Source organism: Ambystoma mexicanum, chromosome 4p (genome assembly GCF_040938575.1).
Source record: "Ambystoma mexicanum isolate Mex_15411 chromosome 4p, UKY_AmexF1_1, whole genome shotgun sequence".
Lineage (NCBI taxonomy): Eukaryota > Metazoa > Chordata > Amphibia > Caudata > Ambystomatidae > Ambystoma > Ambystoma mexicanum.
In genome coordinates, this window is record NC_090927.1 from 71759871 (window position 1) to 71780596 (window position 20726).

The 20726-nt window shown below is 46.4% G+C and overlaps 1 pseudogene; it reads right to left on the reverse strand.

Annotated features, from left to right (window-relative positions):
- Nucleotides 1-4187: 4187 nt before the first annotated feature.
- LOC138452764 (zinc finger protein 567-like) lies at nt 4188-5036 on the reverse strand (annotated as a pseudogene).
- Between the last annotated feature and the right edge of the window lie 15690 nt (nt 5037-20726).

The window sequence follows — 20726 nt, forward strand, 5'->3', positions numbered from 1 at the left end:
GTTTGTTACTGCAGCCCTCCCATTTCTCGAGTACTACACCATTCTGTGTGGCTAGCTGCAGTGCAAACATTGCCAACATGTTTTGTCAACAATTCATATTCTGCCTGTGCAAAAGGATCTTTGAACAACGTCTTGCTAAGAGCTGTAAAGTCATATTTTGCTTATAGTGGGACGTGTTAGGAAGGTTTTTCAAAGTCTCTAACTGGGATAGGACTTGGAATAGCCAACCTTGGGTTAACAAGGTTTCTTTCAACCCCAGCTGATCAAGCCACTTACTGTAGTAGCATGACCAAGCAGCAAGGCTGAACTAAGGAGGAAAGGGGCACTGTTGTGTAGTACAACACTTAGCAGATCAGGTAAGTAAAAGACCCACGCAGGTAAGTTCTAAAAATAACATTCTAATTACAACGCTACACCAAGGCACATTTTACTATCATAAGGTAAGTACAGGTCATATACACAACTCACAGTTGGTCACCCACATGGGTTATACACGGCATAACACATAGATAGTTCATGCAAACTGTTAAGAGAGCAGGTGATATTATCTCACAGGTAGGCCCAAACGCATATAATAAACTTAAAAGCCCAGCCCTAGTCTACCCCAAGTCTCTGAAGGTCTTTTACTGGTTCCAAAAGTTTCTAGAGGATGGAGGCGAGTAGTCAGGAGGACATACTCAAATTGAGCAGGTACAGTACAAACTTTAGTTAATGCATGCATAGGAGACAATAGAAGATTTGGATTTAAGAAGCCTTCAGTCTGGATCTGGTTCAAAAAGGAGCAGCTACTACCCCTGGTAGTCTTGGGAGTGACCCACAGAAGTATTGACCCAGACATCACTGCCCTGGGACAGCCTCAGATAGTGCTATGGTAAGCAGGGCTTTTTCCCAAAAGCAACCCTATGGGGAGGGAAGTAGATCAATAGATATAAGCAATCTCAGAACCCCGATCCCTCTAAAGTTAGGAACAGGCCCAGACGATAGCAAATCTCTGGTAGAAGCAAGGCTCACTGTTGTATTTTTCAGGCAGCAAATCTCTGGTAGAAGCAAGGCTCACTGTTGTATTTTTCAGGCAGCAAATCTCTGGTAGAAGCAAGGCTCACTGTTGTATTTTTCAGGCAGCAAATCTCTGGTAGCAGCAAGGCTCACTGTTGAATTTTTCAGGCAGCAAATCTCTGGTAGCAGCAAGGCTCACTGTTGAATTTTTCAGGCAGCAAATCTCTGGTAGCAGCAAGGCTCACTGTTGAATTTTTCAGGCAGCAAATAGTTGGTAGAAGTAAGGCTCACTGTTGTATTTTTCAGGCAGCAAATAGTTGGTAGAAGTAAGGCTCACTGTTGTATTTTTCAGGCAGCAAATCGCTGGTAGAAGCAAGGCTCACTGTTGAATTTTCAGGCAGGGTCACGTGATCACGGTTTCGAGGTCAGTAACCCCTGGTCCTCTTTGGAAGCAGCTGGTGGGCTCAGACGGTAGGTAGGACACCTGGGTTTGGTTACACAATGAAGAATGGGCCTCTCGAGGAGATCTTCACAAATAAACTTTTGAATTGACCCCGGGCAGGGTTAGAAGACACCCGACTCAGCCTTTATGATGCCCATGTTGATTTCTAGCCATTTGGGCAGCTGGATGTCCATGCAATGGGAGTGCACGAGTTCCGGGCCTTGCAGAGCAAATGCAGCAGTACATACTCCAGCAGATGAGAACTGGCAATCAATCACGAGCAGGACAGGTGACTGGTTGGTCCCACTAGTCTTAGGGAGAAAGGCACCTCGCAGAGGTTATCCGTGTCCATTAGAAGGTCGAGGTGTGTAATGCAGTGGTTTATACTGGTCACTGGTGCAGTCCTCCGGCGTCCCTCAGTCTTCTTCTCCTTTGAGGCGCTCCTGGTCCAGTGGTTGGCTGAGTTCCTAGGTCCAGCTCATTTCCTTATATCGAGAAAGGGGCTGGGACTGAACACAGCCCTCCAATAAGGACACTTGTAACATTGAAACCTGGAGGTGGCTGTCCAATGGGGGATAGCCAGCCTTCCAGCATCTACCACAGCAATAAACGGTCTCCTGGAGGAACGTGGTCTGGGGGCGACCTCTTCCCACTTTCTGCCAGCACACACACACACAAAGCAGAGGCACACACACAAAGGAGAGTCTTTGCTGTGCTTTCTGAAAGAAAACTTCAAAGGTGCATGAAAGGAAAAGCCCCCCAACCTGGAAAGGAAGAAGGTCGGCCAAAAAAGGACAGGACATCTTGAACAGGACTTAAAACGGCAAGGGGAGCCATTTTGACTACATGGCCCCCTATAGTATATTATCGTGCAGCAGCCTGGATGAATGCATTCACAAATTAGGCAAAAAGAAACAAATACCACCAGCCTGTTCAGGGGATGCCTAGAAAGTATTGTCAATTTCAACACAGTTAAGGGGGTATAAAGTGTCCCCACAACGCTCCATTGGGTATGGATGTACTGCAATTAGTAGAAAATACCAGTCACAAAACTATTACTGAACTGGGGCACCTGGAGACACCCCAGTGAATCCAAAACGACATTGCAATAAGCACCCTATGGTTTCATGGTAGCATACTACCTATGGTTGGGTCTGCCATAGGAAGGCACAGGGCTAAAAAAAAACTAGGGGAGTGGGGATCTCCCCTTCACTGGCTCTCTGTAAGAGGGGTCCAGTGAACCCCAAAGTGCATGCAAGAGGTGGGCGATACAAAAAGATCTCACTCACCTCTGGAGTGAGACAAATATCCTAGAGGCTCTGGCAGTAGTGCTGGAAGGCTCAGGACAGAGGGAAAGATTTGCAAACCTAAATCCCCCTATCAAGATATGTTATGCAACCTTCAAGCAAGTTTATATGGTTGATGTGCTTCAGAGCTAACTCGGGGTACTTATCAGGACCATATAAAATGACAGTCTCTTCTTATGTGCAATACAGCATTAACATAATGGGCTCGATTGGTGGGCACTTTTCTGTATGTATGTAAAGTGTGCCTCAGCTGCTGTGAAGTGAGCAGACAATGCTGGGACTTGTCTTGATGCAACCTGAATGCTGCCACCCTGTAGTAGACTGGTATTGGGACATCAAAGTGCTATGCCATATTCTAGGCACAAAAACAAAATCATCTCTTCCTCTGTGTTAAGTTTAACAATCTGAATCAAACTGGCACTTCTTCCATGAACAGACAGGAGAATTCACTTTTACCAAAAAAGGCAAGCTTTAACGGTCAAAGATATCACATCTGATGTGGGTATTACCCGCTGCCTTGCACAGTAACTGATCTTACCCCTTACAGCCGGTGTTCCCAGCTTATGTGGTCACATAATATTGCAAAACATTACATTTGCCGACAGCAGACTTACCAAAAGCAATCGTGTTGTATCTTTATTCGTTTCAGCAATCAACAAGCTTAGAGTAAGCCAGAAATATATTGTGAACATTTCAACAAGTTACTTCCTTTACCATCACATAAACAAGTAACTTGGAGAGCATACAAGTTAAATAACGTATTCAAATAGGTATAAAATGAACCAAACAAAGACAGGCTGCTGAATGAATTACCGCTAGGATATAACAGACACACAGCATATTCAAAACAAATGCAGAATCATTGTACTCCATATTATTGGTATTCAATGCCAAATATGGCATCATTAACCATTTGCATAGTGAAGCATTGTTTATTCACACAAGAAGTGAACATCCAACAAGTTGTCTTCAGTACAACAATTCGAATGGAAAGTCCCTTGATTGCAAGACTCCACTTTTGGCAGGTGTCACGTTGAGTGGTGTTGCATCGTGTATAACATTTGACATGCAAGTATATAAAAGCACTATGAAATTCCAATTTGATAATGATATTTAAAGCCATGAAAACTTGAAGGCAATCTTGTTGAGTTCTGTGATTCATCAAAAGGGTCTTTGAATAAATCATTCCATAATCAAATGTGTGGAAGGACTCGGCCAGGACTGCGTGTTGCAGGGTTCCAGATGCACGACGAGAATGTTCCTCTTAGTAACTGCAGAGAGCTGTGATCTTTAGGTGAATTGTTCTCATCAATCTGTTGCCTCTTATCACGCTCGTGAATGAGGATTTTCTGTCATTAAGTGCACTGCTATACTTTTCCCCCCCATGAGGATTCTCTCATATAGACTTAAGGTTTCCTGTGATTGAAAGCACTTGTAAGGATTTACTCCTGTGTGGGTTTCTCATGTATAATTAGACGTTTTTTCCTCACTGACAATTTTCTGCTATTCTGCTTTTCTGACATACAGGACATTGATAAGGTTTTTTTTCTTGTGTGGGTTTTTTCATGTCGAGTTAGATTTTATTATCTAAAGCTTTACTGACATTCACTGCACTGATAAGGTTTTTAACCTGTATGGGTTTTTTCATGATGGCTTAGATTGGTTTTCCCACTGAAGCTTTTCTCACATTCACTGCACTGATAAAGCTTTTCCCCTGCGTGGGTTTTTTCATGATGACTTAGATTGGTTTTCCCACTGAAGCTTTTCTCACATTCACTGCACTGATAAGGTTTTTCCCCTGTATGGGTTTTTTCATGATGACTTAAATTGGTTTTCCCACTGAAACTTTTATCACATTCACTGCACTGATAAAGCTTTTCCCCTGTGTGGGTTTTTCATGTTGACTTAGACTGTATTTCCTACTGAAGCGTTTCTCACATTCAGGACATTTGTATGGTTTTTCTCCTGTGTGGCATCTCTCATGTCGATTTAAAATGACTTTCTGACTGAAGCTTTTCTCACATTCACTGCACTGATAAGGTTTCTCTCCTGTGTATTTTTTTTCATGTTGACTTAGATTGGTTTTCTGACTGAACCTTTTCTCACATTCACTACACTGATAAGGTTGTTCTCCAGTGTGTCTTCTCTCATGTCGCGTTAAACTAGTTTTCCTACTGAAGCTTTTCTCACATTCAGTGCACGGATACATGCATTTTGTCTCCTGTATGGGGTTTCTCATGCAGAGTTACACAGCTTTTGCATCTCAAGCATTTCTGATATTCTGTGGACATATAGGGCTTCTCCTATGTGGGTACTCTCATGTTAATTTAAAATGAGTTTTTGAGTGAAGTCTTTCTGACGTTGAGTGCACTGATGAGGATTTCCTCCTGTGCGAGTATGTTCATGTTGAGTTCCTGAAGCTTTTCTGACATTCAGAACACGGATTCGTATTTTCTTCAGGGTTCATTTCTCCAAGTTCGGTTTTAGCAATACACTTAACCTCATTTCAGAGTCAGAATATGTTTAGCTAATGTTAAATAAACATCTGCCTGCAAAGTGTTCTTTATAATTGAATTTAGTAAAGGACAGCTCAATTTAGAAGCACATACATTGCCATCTCTTTGGCCAATTCTATTTTGCATTTACAAGAACTTCTCCCAGGTTTGTGCTTTCATGGATAATCAGATTCATTTTATAGACAAAGTTTCTCTCTAAATGAGTCCATTGGACTTATATGTTCCCCAAGGTTATTGTGTTCAGGTTAGGTAACCAGTGCTGGTGCATGGATAGGTTTACCTCTCATTCACATCCTGTTGTAAAATAATAGCTTGCCCCTTTAAATGAATGTTTTATTAAGATTTGTATTTGAATCAGGTATACTGTTCGCCCATTTGCTTTGTTCACTCTTGAGAAAATAATCTTTATCCCGATTACCCTGTGACACTTTATTATGGAGTGCATCTGATTAACAATAACACCTTCATCAGTAGCTTTCTCTACTCTTTCTCCAGTCCTCAAACACATAGGGCATCTAGAAGCCGCCCATTCTCAGACCGCTCTGGCATCAAGTTGCTGGTGTTTTTAGGCATATTCACTGGAAACCATCTTGCTCGTTGGTGTGTCTTTCAGTCAGCTGTAAGAGTAAAAACACAAATGTAAAGCAGCACATGCAAAATGACATATTTGGTCTGTTTAAGTTTTGATGCTAATACTTTAAGATGTGGTACAGAGACTCAGATTCTTTGTTGCTTTTCAGGCAAGGTTGACAGGGCGAAGGACAAGTGTAAAACATGAATTATTTCTCATAATAGGACCGCTGAAGAGATCACCAAAGAGGCCGCACATAACCACATCACAATCAAACCGCTGCAAACATTACTGCCTCAATGAAGCCTGACTTACCTGAACCTATGGCACACACTACCCCTCAACCAATGATATCCCACAGGCCTACTTATGATAAGAGACTCCTCCTAAGAAAAGAATGGGCTGTTCCACCTCAAATCAAATAACTCTCTCAAAAGCACACAAGCTCCTCAGTTTATCCCTTTGACCTCATTAAACATTGGCCTCATTAATATTACATTTTTATCCATCAATCTTCAGGCCGTCACCTTTGGTTCACTGCTCTAATAATGAAATGGATATCCTTATGATCACTGGGACCCGAATTACGAACTGATTAGCAGCCTTGCTTGCCCCACCAGAAAATGACAAAGGAACCAGGCCCCTGAATACTGCATAATCTCAGCCGGCCACCATTCTAGGGCCACCTGGTCCCAAGATAACACCTGGACCCTATATTTCTTTGCTCATGAAGCTGCATGAGTTTCTACAAATGGAAGACATTGAAGGAAAAAACTCCTGGACGCTACGCCATGTACTTTAATTAATGGTCAGTCAAATGAAGACACCTTCTGATGATGACACGTGTTTCGGCTCAAATCAGGGCTGTAACAGAAATACTTTAAACAAAGTTTCCACGTGGCGGTTATCAGGTAAGTTATATAAGGGTTTAATCCCAAAGTCCAAGTCTCGTGCAGCTTCTGTCTCTTGCGTCGGCTGCATGAGCTGCACAAGTCTGGGAGTTTTTCCTTTAATGTCAAGCATTTTATTACGGTTTAGGCTTTTTACCTTTACACTCCAGCGAACTGCGACGCTGAATCTATTTGGTTTCACTACAACCTAATCCAAAGGAGTGAACTAAGAATTGAAAGGAGTCGCCTGGAGGATCAACTTTCAACAAAGCTCCCTTTTTCTACAAATGGAAGCCAGCTAATAAAATATATTATGATGCACCTGGTGTAAGGTTCAGCTGTGAACCATGCAGGATGAGGAGAGCAGAGCCAATCCTCAGAGATCCTGAGAATGGCAAGAGGGATCCACTAAGCCACTCAATTTGGTTATATCCTGCATTATAAAACGAGACACAGATCCTTCCATGGTAAAGGGGGTTTGGAGGGTGCCTGGGTGTTAGGGAGAATTCTCATTTATGGATAATTTCCCTCACCTAGTGAGTCCCTCAGGAGCTTTGCTGGATTTCAGGGGTTTATTTTTTTTCATCTGAAAAGAGTGTGAGCCTTTTTTTCCCACTCTTACGTGTGTTTTGCTGTGTGTATTTCTACTTTTTGTGTGATCTTGGGCCCTGGAGCTACACCACTCCATGAGCCCCACTTTTGTGTGTGTTACACAGCACCTTCAGTGCAGTGACGCAGGGTTGTCTTCGAGACTTCCCACTGACTCAATTTTTCTGGGGCTGACTACTGTCCCCCAGAAACATGTAAAGTTGCCATTGACTTTATGTAGTCTTTTAAAACTACAGACCCAGTACACCCCATCTTACATGGAGTACTGGAAAGGGTTGATTCCTACCCCTTTTTGTCTGTGCCTCTTGGAGCTTTGTTTTGCTCTCTTAACATTTAGACTTGGCTGGTGGCAGTGGTATCTACCCTAACTTTTCTACCGCGATTATACTATATAAACGTAGTACTGTTTTAGGCTATTGTATTAGCCTCGAACATAAAACTGCTTGACCAAATACTTTTTATTTTGGCTCCGGTCAGGTTTAGTCACCATTTCTTTTGTTAAGGTCCTTCTTGTGTTTTACTTTTCGCGCCAAACCAGGTTTGCATTCATTGTTCACCGACCTTTGGCAGGCTTCTGTCCAGAAGCCCTCCTTTGGCGTCTGGGTGTCTAGGTGGGCTGAATGTGAGGGAGGGGTTTAGTCACCCCCTGCACAGGGTCTCCTTGGAGATCCAAGTCGCACTTTGTGTTGATTGGCTGAGGTGGTTGTCCGGGCCGGACAACACCCTTGCTGAGTGATTGACAGCCAGTCTGTGTGAATGGGGGATTTTGGCATAAAAGGCAGGACTCTTGGGCTGGATGTCAGAGTCGCCACTGGAACTGCAAGAACCGAAGAGAAGCGGAGAAGACGGCTGTGGCAACTCCCGAGTCCCGATGAAGCCCTGCTGCAGTCCTGAGCTATCTACCCTTCAACGACAGAAAATATCCAGTCCAATGAATGCAAACCTGGTTTGGCGCGAAAAGTAAAACACAAGAAGGACCTTAACAAAAAAAAATGGTGACTAAACCTGACCGGAGCCAAAATAAAAAGTATTTGGTCAAGCAGTTTTATGTTCGAGGCTAATACAATAGCCTAAAACAGTACCACGTTTATATAGTATAATCGCGGTAGAAAAGTCTTCCCTTGAGCCTGGTGGGATCAACCAGCTCATCTTCCACAGCCAGAGGATCCTCTTCTTGTTTGAAATTGCTGCACACAGATGTAGTGGTCCGGATAGCCATCTGAAGAGCCTCTCCTGTTTTAAAGGAGCACACCTTTTATTCACGGTTGCTTTGCTGCTGCTGGCCTCACCCCTGGGTAGTGCAGATTGCTCCAGACGTCCTTCTTGTCCCCACGACTGAAGCTCGAGGAACCGTGAGTCTGCAGGAACTACCAGGAACAACTGCCATGGCACCAGCTTTCTGCAACGAATAAGGTACTGTGTCTGACTTCGAGGAATTGGGGTGAACCCTTCTTCCTCACCAAAGGCTTGTCCTTTTTCTTCCTTCCCTCTTAAAACTTTTGCTTCCCTGTGTGACAATATCTAAGTACTCCTGGTACTCTCCAATCGTGAACTGTACTAACCGTGTGATCCCCGGCAAAAGGAACCCTGTTCCACTTGACACTGGCGCAGGCCTATTGACTTTTTTTTTTGTAAAATGTAAGTTTTATTCGTTTTAACATAAGGGGGAAACATACATATACTGCGCGTATTACGCACGCTTTGTTGCTTGAATGTTACATGAACATGAAACTAAGGTAACAATATAGTAACAAATAACTTTCCCCCCTACGGTGGAGTGTCAGTTTCCTCTCCTCGCCCCTACTGTATCTGGTTTCCGGTAGAAAAAGGATGTCGAGCTTCGCTCTCTTGAACTCTCTGGACACAAGGTACCTCTTGGTGGGGGAATTAAGTCCCTTAACGTTCAGTGTGCCGACTTTAATTGTGCCATGCCTGTCCCTTGTTGTGTCATATTTGTCGACCACTTGTAGATTTTCTTGATGGTGTCGAGTCCCGTCGACCATCTCTCGGTACTGCTGCAGTGGAAGTTATCTGATGAAAGCCCCTGATTAGCTTAGGCTGTGGTATTATGAACTGCCCTCCCCCCTCCCTCCCTCTCGAAGTATTCACTGTGATACCCCTTGCCCTCTGTTCACTTTCTCCCTCTTTCCTCTTTTCAATGAGGGTCATCGTCTTGGTTCAGTGGCGTCCGGATTGGACCTGTGGTATGCAGCCAGTCCAATATCGGACCACCTGTGGGGACCGTTGCTGCACGGTCCCTGTCCCAAATATTGCCGTTATAACGTTGTGAGCCCCTGCCCCCCAACACTTAAATTCCAAACAATTACTTATACGTAAAGTAAATACTGATACATGTGGTTTCATAGTTCCTTGTCGGCCGGCTGTTCCCTCCTGCACGTTCTAGCAGAGGCTTCCGTGTGGGTCAGGCCCCGCATCAGAGGTGCACAGGATGCCGAAGTGGTAGCGTATGTCTGTGCAGCATCATCCAGACACTCGTTGCAGTGATTCAAGATGGAGGGGAATATTATAATTTGTTGCCCTCTGGTGTATCGTTGGGCCGCCTGTTACTTCTTTGATCCCTTCACTCTTTTCCTCCTTGGGCCCTGGAGCTCCCATCTCGCTCTGTTCTGCTCTGGCTCCTCTCTTGCTCCATCGCTCGGGCCTGTTCCGAGAAGGTCTGTGATGCAGTCTCTGATCTCTTCTTTGGATCGCAGCTGTATCTTTCTGCTTCCGTGCTCGAACGTGAGGGAGAAGGGGTAGCCCCACCTGTATCTCGTGCCCTAATCCTTGAGCCATTTTGTTAGAGGGCTCCAGAGACATCGCAGGGCCAGGGTGAGTGAGGACAAATCCTGGAAAATGGTTATCTGCGAACCCCCCCAGCGTGAGGGGGCCCCCAGATCTGGCTTTCGTGATTATCCTCATTCTGTCCTGATATCGATGAAATCTGACAAGGGCAGACCTTGGGCCACCTGGAGGATCACCCGCTCTATGTCTTCTCTCGGTTGTGGGTTCATCAATGTTCTCATCTGCTGCCAGGATTTTAATGATATCGTGTATCGATTGTTTGAGGTCCTCTTCTGTTTCCCCATCGCGTTCCGGTATTCCGAAGAACCGTAGGTTGTTTCTTCTTTCCCTATTTTCCAAATCGTCCACCTTGAGACGAATTTGCTCCTCCCACTTCTCTATGTTGCGTGTCCTAAAATCCATTTGGGTTCCAAGGGTATCTATTGAGGCTTGATTGTTCTCAACACCCTCCAGTCTCTCTTCGATGTTGTCTACTCTCTGGCCCTCATTCTGACTCAGGCGTTAAGGGGTTTACGGCGCCGTAAACGGCGCCGACCCTTAACGCCTGATTACAAGGTTCCCTTTGCGGGATGGCTTTTAACGGCTGCTTTTTTGCAGCCGTTAAAATCCATGCCGCAAAGGGACCTTGGCGATAATTACGGCACCGTAATTTACGGTGCCGTAATTATCGCCTTTCCCCATTCCCATTATGCCCTATGGGGCGAAAATGGGAATGGGGAAGGGTAAAATGGGAAATGGGGATTTACCGCCCCACTCACCTTGGAATGGGGCGGTAAAGCCGCCAACCACCATGGCGTAAACGTAGTTTACGCCATGGTGGTAAGGGTATGACCCAGGCGATAACTTACCGCCTGGGTCGTAATGAGGGCCTCTGGGTCAACGTGTCAATTTTGCCGCCGAGGTTGGCCCACATGAATTTAGATTTTTCTCACAAGGCAGCTATGTCGCCCTTGGTGGCTGCCGCTCCCATCTCTGAGGCTTCGGTAGACATTGTATTTTGTGTTCGGAGCTCGGGAGGAGTGGAGCGTATGCGTATTTGGCTTACTTGCTTGTAATGGTCATGAAGCAGTCGTCGGGACAGAGGAGGCACACGCCCCTATTTTGGGGGCCTTACCCTCTGTATTAGCCCGTTGTGGGGTGCGTGGGCTGTTATTTTTTCCACGCAGGCAGGGGCTGGTTTTGGCATTGAGTTGGGACATCCGATGCGCACTGCTGGAATGGTGGTGGCGTCTCTACACCCTGTGGTATATTCAAATTGTCCACGGGGTGGGAGGAGGCACTCGCCCTAGTTCCAGGGGCCCTACCCTCCGTCCGGCCCGGCGTCTATTGGCGCATCAAGTGCGCCTCGAGGGGCGTCTCGGTGTTCAAGATGACCTGTGCATGGTCTGTGGAGGGCCTGGGTGCAATTGGTATCTTTATTTGGAGTCTGAGGCACAGTTTCAGTCTCAGGGGGAGGCACTGGTTTTCTGTGTCACTGCTAGCCACTTGCGTCCATGCCAGCGCATTCGGGGACCGGCCGACGGCTCATCCGTGCCGCTGAGAGTCCAACACCTCAGCTTATTCGGAGGAGGGCACAGATTTGGGGGCCCAACCCTCCAAACAACCTTTGATGTGGCCGTGACCCCCCTTGTCTTGTTCATCGTATGCAGCGATGGTATGTTCCGTGGGGGTTATATGGCTGGTCCACTGTTGGGTTCTGGGTTATCTGTTGTGGTGTTTTGGATGGGTGAGCGAAGGCTGCGGTGTAGGTTGCCCAATCCGATGGGTGGGGCTGTGGTCTCCTTGGCCCGGAGCGCTCTGGCGTACTGGGGGGCTGCATAGGTGTCGGTGGCTACTGCAGCTTTATGCCAGGGCCTGAAGGGGGGGTCCTGTTGTGGTCGTTAGTATAAGGTATCACTGGGTATTGGTCCACCCCACTCTGGTATATGGGGGTCTGGGGCACTTTGTGGTCCGCTGGCTTTCACTTCATCCACTAGGTTAGAAAGGCCTTTCCGGGGTCGGGACTGTTTTGAAGTACCCAAGGTACTACTGCACTCTTTCAAGGGCTCAGTTCATGGGGTTGCCGGGCACAGGTTTGCAGAGTTGTGGGTTGGGGCGGTGGGTTTCGTGTCCTTGGAGGCTCTGTGAGCTGCCCGCTTCTGGGGCAAGACAGAGTGCGAGGTGTGGTCACCTCACACTGGGACTACGTGCATCCAGCCAGGAGGATATTGTGTGTGATCGGGCCTCCCTGCGGGTCCGCTCGGAGCTCTCCACTATGCCGCTGCACTGTTTCTCTGCCCGGCACTCGGACACCTTTGTGGCACAAGGTCCAAAGCAGGCGCGCGCTGGAGGGCCGCGGGGGCTCGCAGCGGAATGCTGGGCCTCGGCCCACCCCGGGGGGAGGGCCTGCAGACCACCCCAATACGGCCTGCGCATGATGGAGCGCAGGGGTTTGCCTACGCATCCCCTCTCACCGAGACCGACCTCTTATTCCGCTGGGGCTGTGGGAAGGAGGACGAAGGCTCCTCTGTCTGCTGTGCTGGTGCGCGGCCCGCTGCCTGCAAGCCCACGGCGGGCGACTGGGCCTCCCGATGCTCCCCTGGGCACAGCTCTTCTTCTCTTTCCGGCGTGCGCTGTGGTGGGGGGGGCACAGAACGGCAGACTTTCCGCAGGGAAGGTTTGTTCGTTTTTCTCCAAAATTTCGCTCAGCAGGTGGGGGGCTGTCTCATGCTGGTGTACACCGGTTGTTATGCCCTCGAGGGGTCAAAAGTGGGGGCTCAAACCACTTCTTGAGACCGTGAGATGGAGCTCACACGGAGGTGTTCCGCATTCGTGCGCCCCCTGGTGGCCATAGGCCTATTGACTTTTACTCACTTGTAGGAAAGTGTCCTCTGATACTATCTGCCTTGACAAAAGTATTGCCTATGATTTTTATCTACAATTCTCTTGTGGTAATTCATGTGCTAAGTGTGTTTGACTTCGGTTCCATTTCTTCCCGCGGGTACACTTATGTTTAGTAAGACCGAACTGTTCTGCACAAGGGGATCTGGTTGTGTGTAGTGTATTTGAAGTGTGGTTTTATTTTACTAGAAGTGAAGTGTTTTGTGAACAGATGGTTTAAAAAATAAATGTACTTACATTTTTTGACCAGAAACCTTGAGTCAGTGTTTGCTTGAGTCACAGTAATTGTAGTCCTTTGTCTAATCACTACTACTGCTCATTTACTCTTGAGACAAGTCTGGCTGCTCAGCCATTGCTACCACTCTTTCTGTGTAGTACTGGCTTGTAGCAAAGGTGAACTTGTATTGCCACTTGTAGTCTTAATTGTGTGCAGTGGTCCCTAAGGGCACTGCATATGATGCTGCCTAACACTGGGAGTATGCAGGCAGGGGGGCCTGAGGTGAGAAGAAAGAATGGGAGCAAAGGAGAAAGAAGTAGAGAGATGAAAATACTGGACATCGGGGAAAGGCTGCAGCTGGACGAGGGAGAGAGGCGAGAGACACATCAAATGGGGGGGGAGTAGTAGATTGGGAAAGGCTGGAGGAGTGAGAAAAAGACATAGGAGGAAAGCAAGTGCAGCAGATTTGTGAGGTAAAGGCTGGGTCAAGGAGGGGAAGAGCAGGAAAGAAAAGGAAGCTAGATGGACATGTCCAAAGAGAGACTGAGCAATGCTAAAGAGTGTCTGGGTTGGCAGGAAAGGACCCTGGCTCATAACGGACCATGGATCCTGCCCCAGACACAATGCATTGCTGAAGGCCGGTGAAAAAAAGGGGCAGAGGTCAAGCGCCCTTAAATTGAGGCATACCACCCTTGGCTGAGGGGCATGGAGAGAAGCAGCCGGACAAATAATCCATGATAGATGGGGAAGAAAATAGATGGTCACTGGCTAGTCTCTTGGGTATCAGGATTATGATGACCCGTTAGATGTTTATCCTTCCACCAGGCCCAGAAGAGCCAACCCTCTAACATGTCCAGAAGGGACAATGTTAAGTTTACTAGAAAATACCACCTGGACCATAAATTGTTGTAGAGTAAGGACTGGGTGATCTCACTTGTATCCCTCAGATTAAACAAGGTGCGAAGTCCTGCTTTTCAGCCGTGTGTTATAATGCAGATTTTTCCTTTTTCGTTCCAATCCCTTCAACTGTTTACAACCAAGGACGTTGTTCAGTTGTTCCTTGACTTGGGCCACTCAGTTTATCTGGGTCCGCCCGGACTTTGACGAGCACAATTTATTAAAAATGCAGCAGGACGTTTAATTACCAAACCAAGCCCATTGTCTCCCGATCAGGCAACACGTCCAGATTAAACTCCTCTGTCAAAGTCTTTGCTGCTTCTAACTTTAGGCTCGATCGTTCTCTCCTCTCCTCTCTTTATTCTCTACTATTCTAGCAGAGCTTATTGATACACTCTACATTTGTGGCAGTTTGTTTGCCATTTTAAGAGTTAGAGATCCATCTCATTTGTGGCTGCCTCTCTGAGGGACTTTCTTCTCCATTTCTTGCAAATATTATTATTGTTGTTCTCCAGGATCTGGCATGGATTCACATGCTAATGAATATTACCCACCATCAGGCCGGGAATACTCAGTAAGAAAAAGAAAGCAGTCTTGCCTTAAAAGCTTGAACATGGCCTCTCTCATATTATCCAATCACTGGAGAATGGGTCATACTGTACCCATCCAATGACAACTGTCTCCCTGAGTCCCGCCCCCGGCGGTCATCTTTGGATTGTTATTGTAAGCATCGGTGCAGGGGGTCCACATGAGTTGCCCTTCGAGCTAAGATTGTTGTTTTTTTTCAACAGAAAAAAAGATTCCTATTTTTGTCCGAAATTTCTTGTCCGTTGACTCATAGTCAGTACCTGTAAGGTGATCCGTTGCCGGGGAAGATCGCCAGCTACAGCGTCGAATCTTCATGACAAGTTTGGAAGGCCTGCTGAGGCCTACTTCGCCCCTTGCCATGTCAGAGGAAGGCAAGTGGGGTCTGTTCAGGCTCTGCACCCAGTGTGGTTTGAGGAACAACAACTATGTGGAGGACAATCACACGAGGTGCCTCGATTGTCTGCATCCCGACCATGAGGAAGACTGACGTGACATCTGCCAAAGTTTCCCAGCAAAGACCAGAAGGGACTGCTACTGATGGTTGGTGGCATGGCTGAAGAAAGACAGGCCCCTGGCGTGGCCTCCTGGCATGCTCAGGCAGATCACAGATCCATTTGACTTCTGGAGCGCTCTCCCTCGGGTAAGAGGTAGAGATCAGCCAAGATGTATCCCCACAGGGTGTCCGTAAGGCTCAGCACCATGCTGCTGAGCTGACTTGAGATGCTGTGGCTGCTGGTCCTGGTTCGGGGCATGCGTGCGCTCCGTCACTATACACGTCCACGGTAAGCTTAACGGTGGGTGTTATTTCATCATTGAGACCTTTGAAACGTGGCCCTTTGTCGAAGTATAAACCAAGAAAGCATTCCTGTAAGGAAGCCATGTCAAGGTCCTTGCCGACGTCTATGTCCACAGAGTCCTCCGTCAATGATTCCTACGACCACGACTTTGCTGACCAGGCCCCTGTTGATGGTTGCCCAGTCGACGACTGTGGGCAGCATATCCCCGTAGACAGCGCAGTCAGTGACACCATCAATGAGCAGGGAGAAATCCAGGGCATCCCTGTCTCCAAGGCCAACAACCGCTCCGACCATAACTACTACCTCGCCGACTACGACTACTCAGTCGGTAAAGGCACCGGTAGTATCTTTTGCTCTGAAATAGGCGGCAAGACGAAAGGATCTGTTACCACCAACATATTTTCTTCCCAGACTGGTAGTGTGTCATAAGGAGGTCGCAAGCGGCCCGATCCTGGCGATCTACACAAGTTCTGAGGAGGAAACGTTGCAGGAATGCCTGGACAAGGGTGGGAACCGCCGCACAAAGTCACCAAAGCATACTAGCGCAGTGAGACGCATTAGCCCCCCATCAGTGCTTCCGCCTGCGCCCCCCCCCACAGACCACTAGGGACATGTCTCAGGGCATTACTGTGCTGAGTTCTCTGGTCTCAAAGATACAACAGCGGCTACCACCAAAAGCAGCCCCATCAGGGTGCGACCCTACGTACAGCTCTCCAAGGCCTTTGCAGGCGGCACCAGTGGGGGACACACCACAGACTGATACTGCAACAAGCACTGATACCGGCACCACATATATGGATGAGTTTGACAACTTTATTCCTGTGGATAGGGCTACCCCAGAGTTTCTCCCCCAGATGAAATGGGGTCGTTCATTTTTTTGCACTTTGACACATAGAAAAATTATTTTTTCCTCTGTAAAAGAAACAATTAGAGTGCTAAAAATTAATTTGTGCGCTCACTTGGACCATGCCATTGTAGACATCTAATTTAAGTTCTGGAAACATTGAATACATTTTTGATGCTCCAAGGCAGACAAACTCAACATTTTACCTGATACAGAATTCCATGTCATCGGACCGAAAAAGCCAATTGACACAAAAAGTTGATTTTGTTTCCCTGTGCATGTTCTCCCTGTTTGTAGATATCCATTCAATGCAGCTTGTTCTAAAGCCCCTGAATACAAGCTTTAGCTTTTTTTCCATTTATTGCATTTCTCACAAACATTTTGAAAATGTTGCACATTGCGTCACTGGTGATGCAGAGAGAAATGTGTTTTTTCTCAGTGTAGGAAGTCGAAAAAGCCCTATGACACAAACAGTGAACAAACTATTAAAACGGCTACCTACCTATGTGATACAGACCAATACATGACCTGTGAGTTAATTGATGTTCTAATGCCTAAGATACAAGCACACTTCATCTCCTGAATGTTTTTGTATATTTAGGTTAGATGCATATGTGGGACACTCCACTGAATATTTAATTCTTCTTTGTATTCGTAAATGCTGCATCATGGAGTCCGTGTTTCTCTTCGTGCTTCAGGTACATCGACATTCTTAAGTATTTTCATATCATTTCAACATAGGTGCATATATTTTCTTCAGGATTTTCTTTTGCTGTCATTAGACTTTGTTTAATGTACATCCATATCAGGAACCCTTTTATTCATGGCTGATTTTCGACAACTCGGCAAGGGACATCCTTCCTGGTAGTTTTCTTCCACTGTTTCAAAATGGGGGTATCTTCTGAATGGCTGCCTGAGTGCATATCGTTTTTAATATAGTCGACAGGGTATGGACATATCGCATAAACTTGAGCATGGGTTCCCAATTGGAGCTACTCGTCTGTCATTCCAATAGGGCGGGGGTTAGGTGGCAGTGACGAAGGAGAAAGCATCCACCTGCTCCTATACAATACAATTGACAATCGTGCATTACTGCCAATTAATGCAGGAGAAAAATAAGGAAAAAGCTGAGAATAGAGAACAGGAGGAAGCCAAGTTAGTTCAGAAGTAGTTTTCTGAAATAGCCATTGAGGGAGCGGTACTGGCAAGTAATGAGGGAGGGGTGACACAGGAGACACAGCCAGCGCAGCAAAACAATGCAAGACATCCCGTGGATCAGAGTGGGTACAATTTCTGGTCTAGAGGAAGAGGGAATGGATATAGAGGTGGACGACGAGGTGGATTTCGAAACTTTCAAGGAAGAAGAGGATTTAATGGTGGAGAGCCACAGCAATGCTGGAATTGTGGGAGAATGGGACATATAGCTAGGACATGCAGAAGCAGAGGATGCATGCAGGAGAACTGGCAAGCTCCAAAAAGGGGGATGGGATATGCTCCGCGAAATAATACAGAACCACAGGAATATTATGCCCAAGATCAAACGTATGCTCAGACATATGCGCCACAACCCCAACAAATGCAGCCAGTGCTGCTGCAAATGCAATCACCACAAGGGAAACCACATCAGGCACCCATGCAAGCACAATAAGTACAACAGCAGCAAGCACAGATATAGCAGACTACGGTACCACAATGGAGCATGACTGCGGGAACACAAACTAGCAAGAACAAAAGAAACGACCACTGGTATAATAAAATATTTTCTAGATCGTAATTCAGATCTTACTTATTATGAGTGGGGATTGTAAATGTATTATCCCACTTACCATCACCTGGTCAAGACACTATCCGGAGATGTGCATACATTTATATTTTATTCACATACCATAGTTTGGTTCAATCCATATGCAAAAGTAAAACAACAGTCAGTGAAAATTGACAAAGAATAAGTATAAATGCAGACAGATACTCCAAAAAATGAAGATTAACCAAGGAACAAGACCTTTGAAATACATAGATTGAATTAGAAAGAAAAAAGGGATTAAACAAAGTAGGAGGCCCAAAGAGGGTTATGAAAATTAAAGCAAAATCACGTTGGTGATACAATTCAATAATTTTGTTCTCCATAAACAATGAATCATGAATAGAGAAAAAAAAACAAGATCACATTTAGAAAACAGTTCTATGATTATTTCTCCTGAAATTACTCCTGAAGTAACACGCTGTGTGGATAATTTTACTGTTTACAGGTATACCAGAGGGACACTGAAAGTCCGCAGACTTGGAGAGCCCAACTGCCTCCCCCAGGTCAAACGAAGGACTCAGTCAACAGCAAGTTCAAACTGTGGTTTATTACAGGCAAAACCAACAGAGATCAGCACAGGAAGAATCCATGCACATCTCGCTCTTCCTCGGCTCGAAGGCCGGTTTTACTACCCAATGGCATCAGCATTTCATCACAACTTAGGCCCCTTTCCAGAAAGCCTATCTGGCCATGTGATTGGGTATTGAGTATGTCATGCACAGGATGTTGTTATGCTGGCCCTCGCATGTCAGATGACTGGCCTGGTCCATCCCCAAGTTGCTAACTATAAAATTGTTGCATTATTGTGGACTTACTATTGGTTTCCACCCCCTAGGGTACTAAACTGTGATTGGCTAGAGCGGTTGTCCCCAGGCCTGGGATCTGCAAAGATTCTCAGCTCACTGACTTTGGGCCTCATTCTGAGATTGGAGGTAGCCATGGTGCTATTTGCGCCATGGCTGCCTCCAATACCGGGTCTGGCACCGGTCTGGTTGAATGGGGACGTACCAGGTCATTCCGACCCTGGAGGACCCGGTAAGTCCCTATTCACCAAACCATTCTCCATTCCCATTTGAGCCCCCATAGAGCTCCATGGGAATGGGGAAGGCGCTAATAACGGGCCCGCGAATAGCAGGCCCGTTATTAGCGCCCTGGTCCCTTAGCAGGACCCGTAAAGGACGTGTGGTCAGATCACACGTCCTTTATGGTTCCCGCTAAGGGACCTCGGAATTGGGTGGTAAGGGATTACTGGCACCGGTCTCCTTACCGTTGCCCGGTATCCCTTACTGCCCACCTCGGAATGAGGCCCTATGTGTCTGTATTGTAAGTTGTGTGTACCACCTTATCTTATGAGAGTGCTATCCTAACCGGAGCAACACTTGTTGCATACTTGTTGCTGTCTGTGACTGGCAGCCTGGGATAAGCTCTCCTTTCCCACCGCTGATCGCTGTTCGTTGTCTGCTTTGGCCGTGTCACGTGTTCACAGAACACACATTTGAGCTGTGCAGCTCTGAATTTTGAGGATTTATTAGTCTTTTCTGCAGATGGTCCCTTTGTCGTCTGGCGATTGGAATGTCATCCATATCTCTTGACCTTAGTTGCGGGTCCTGTCTCAGACATCCTGCTCTCTGTCCAGCCTGAATCAGCTCAGCTCGTCTCTTGCTCAGAGATCTGAGGCCCGCTGTAATTTTCCTAAACCTTACAATGCAGTCTCTACAGTATTCATGCTATAGTACATTTCCATAGCTAAATCACCCTTGGTTCTGTCAGGTCCCATAGGTGCTCCTGCAGTTCCATAGGGTTATTTGCGTGTAAGCATCTGCTAGGTTTGCTTAGGATCTCTTGCTTCTTGTGGTTTCCTGGTTGCTGCGCTTGGCTAATGACAAAAATAATAAAGCAATGACAGTGTTTTTAAATGTCTGTCCTCTAACTATAGAACAGTACACTCATGTTCTTCATGTATGTGCGTGTTTGTGTCCGAAGTGTGAATGGCTCGTGTGCTTCATGTCTAACGCTGCTATATCATGGTGTCTCCAATGACGCAAGCAACATGGCTTTCTGGTGTTTAGTCCAAACTGTCCATACAAGTGTCTTTAATCATGGCCTGTGGCTGTTCATCCACACATGGATAGATTTGTATGTCCCTTGATCGTTATCGCTGGCTGAGGGGATACCTCTCAACATACTTGTCAATCATAGGTCAGCTGGGAATTCATCCAAAATAGAATGGGTGATTGCAGTGCCTTCTGACCTTCTTCTCTGTCATGAATTTAGCAGGAGGGGGGTGTCAGGCTACCCAATCCCTCTTCACCTAAATCTGGTTTCAGCTATTTATTTGCATTCCCTAGGATGCACTGAGAACCGGTTAATCTGGCAGCTCATCATACACCTAATTATCCATTGATCTGGGGCAGTTGTAAGTTGTTTAATAGGGTCTGCCAACATGAAAAAATGGCTGTGTAATGATAACTGGGAAGGTCGCATATGGGTGTAGTTTTCCCAGAAAGTTCACGTTTCTATGGTACCAGTGGTAAAACCGCCTTCCTCATGGCATGAGTTAAAG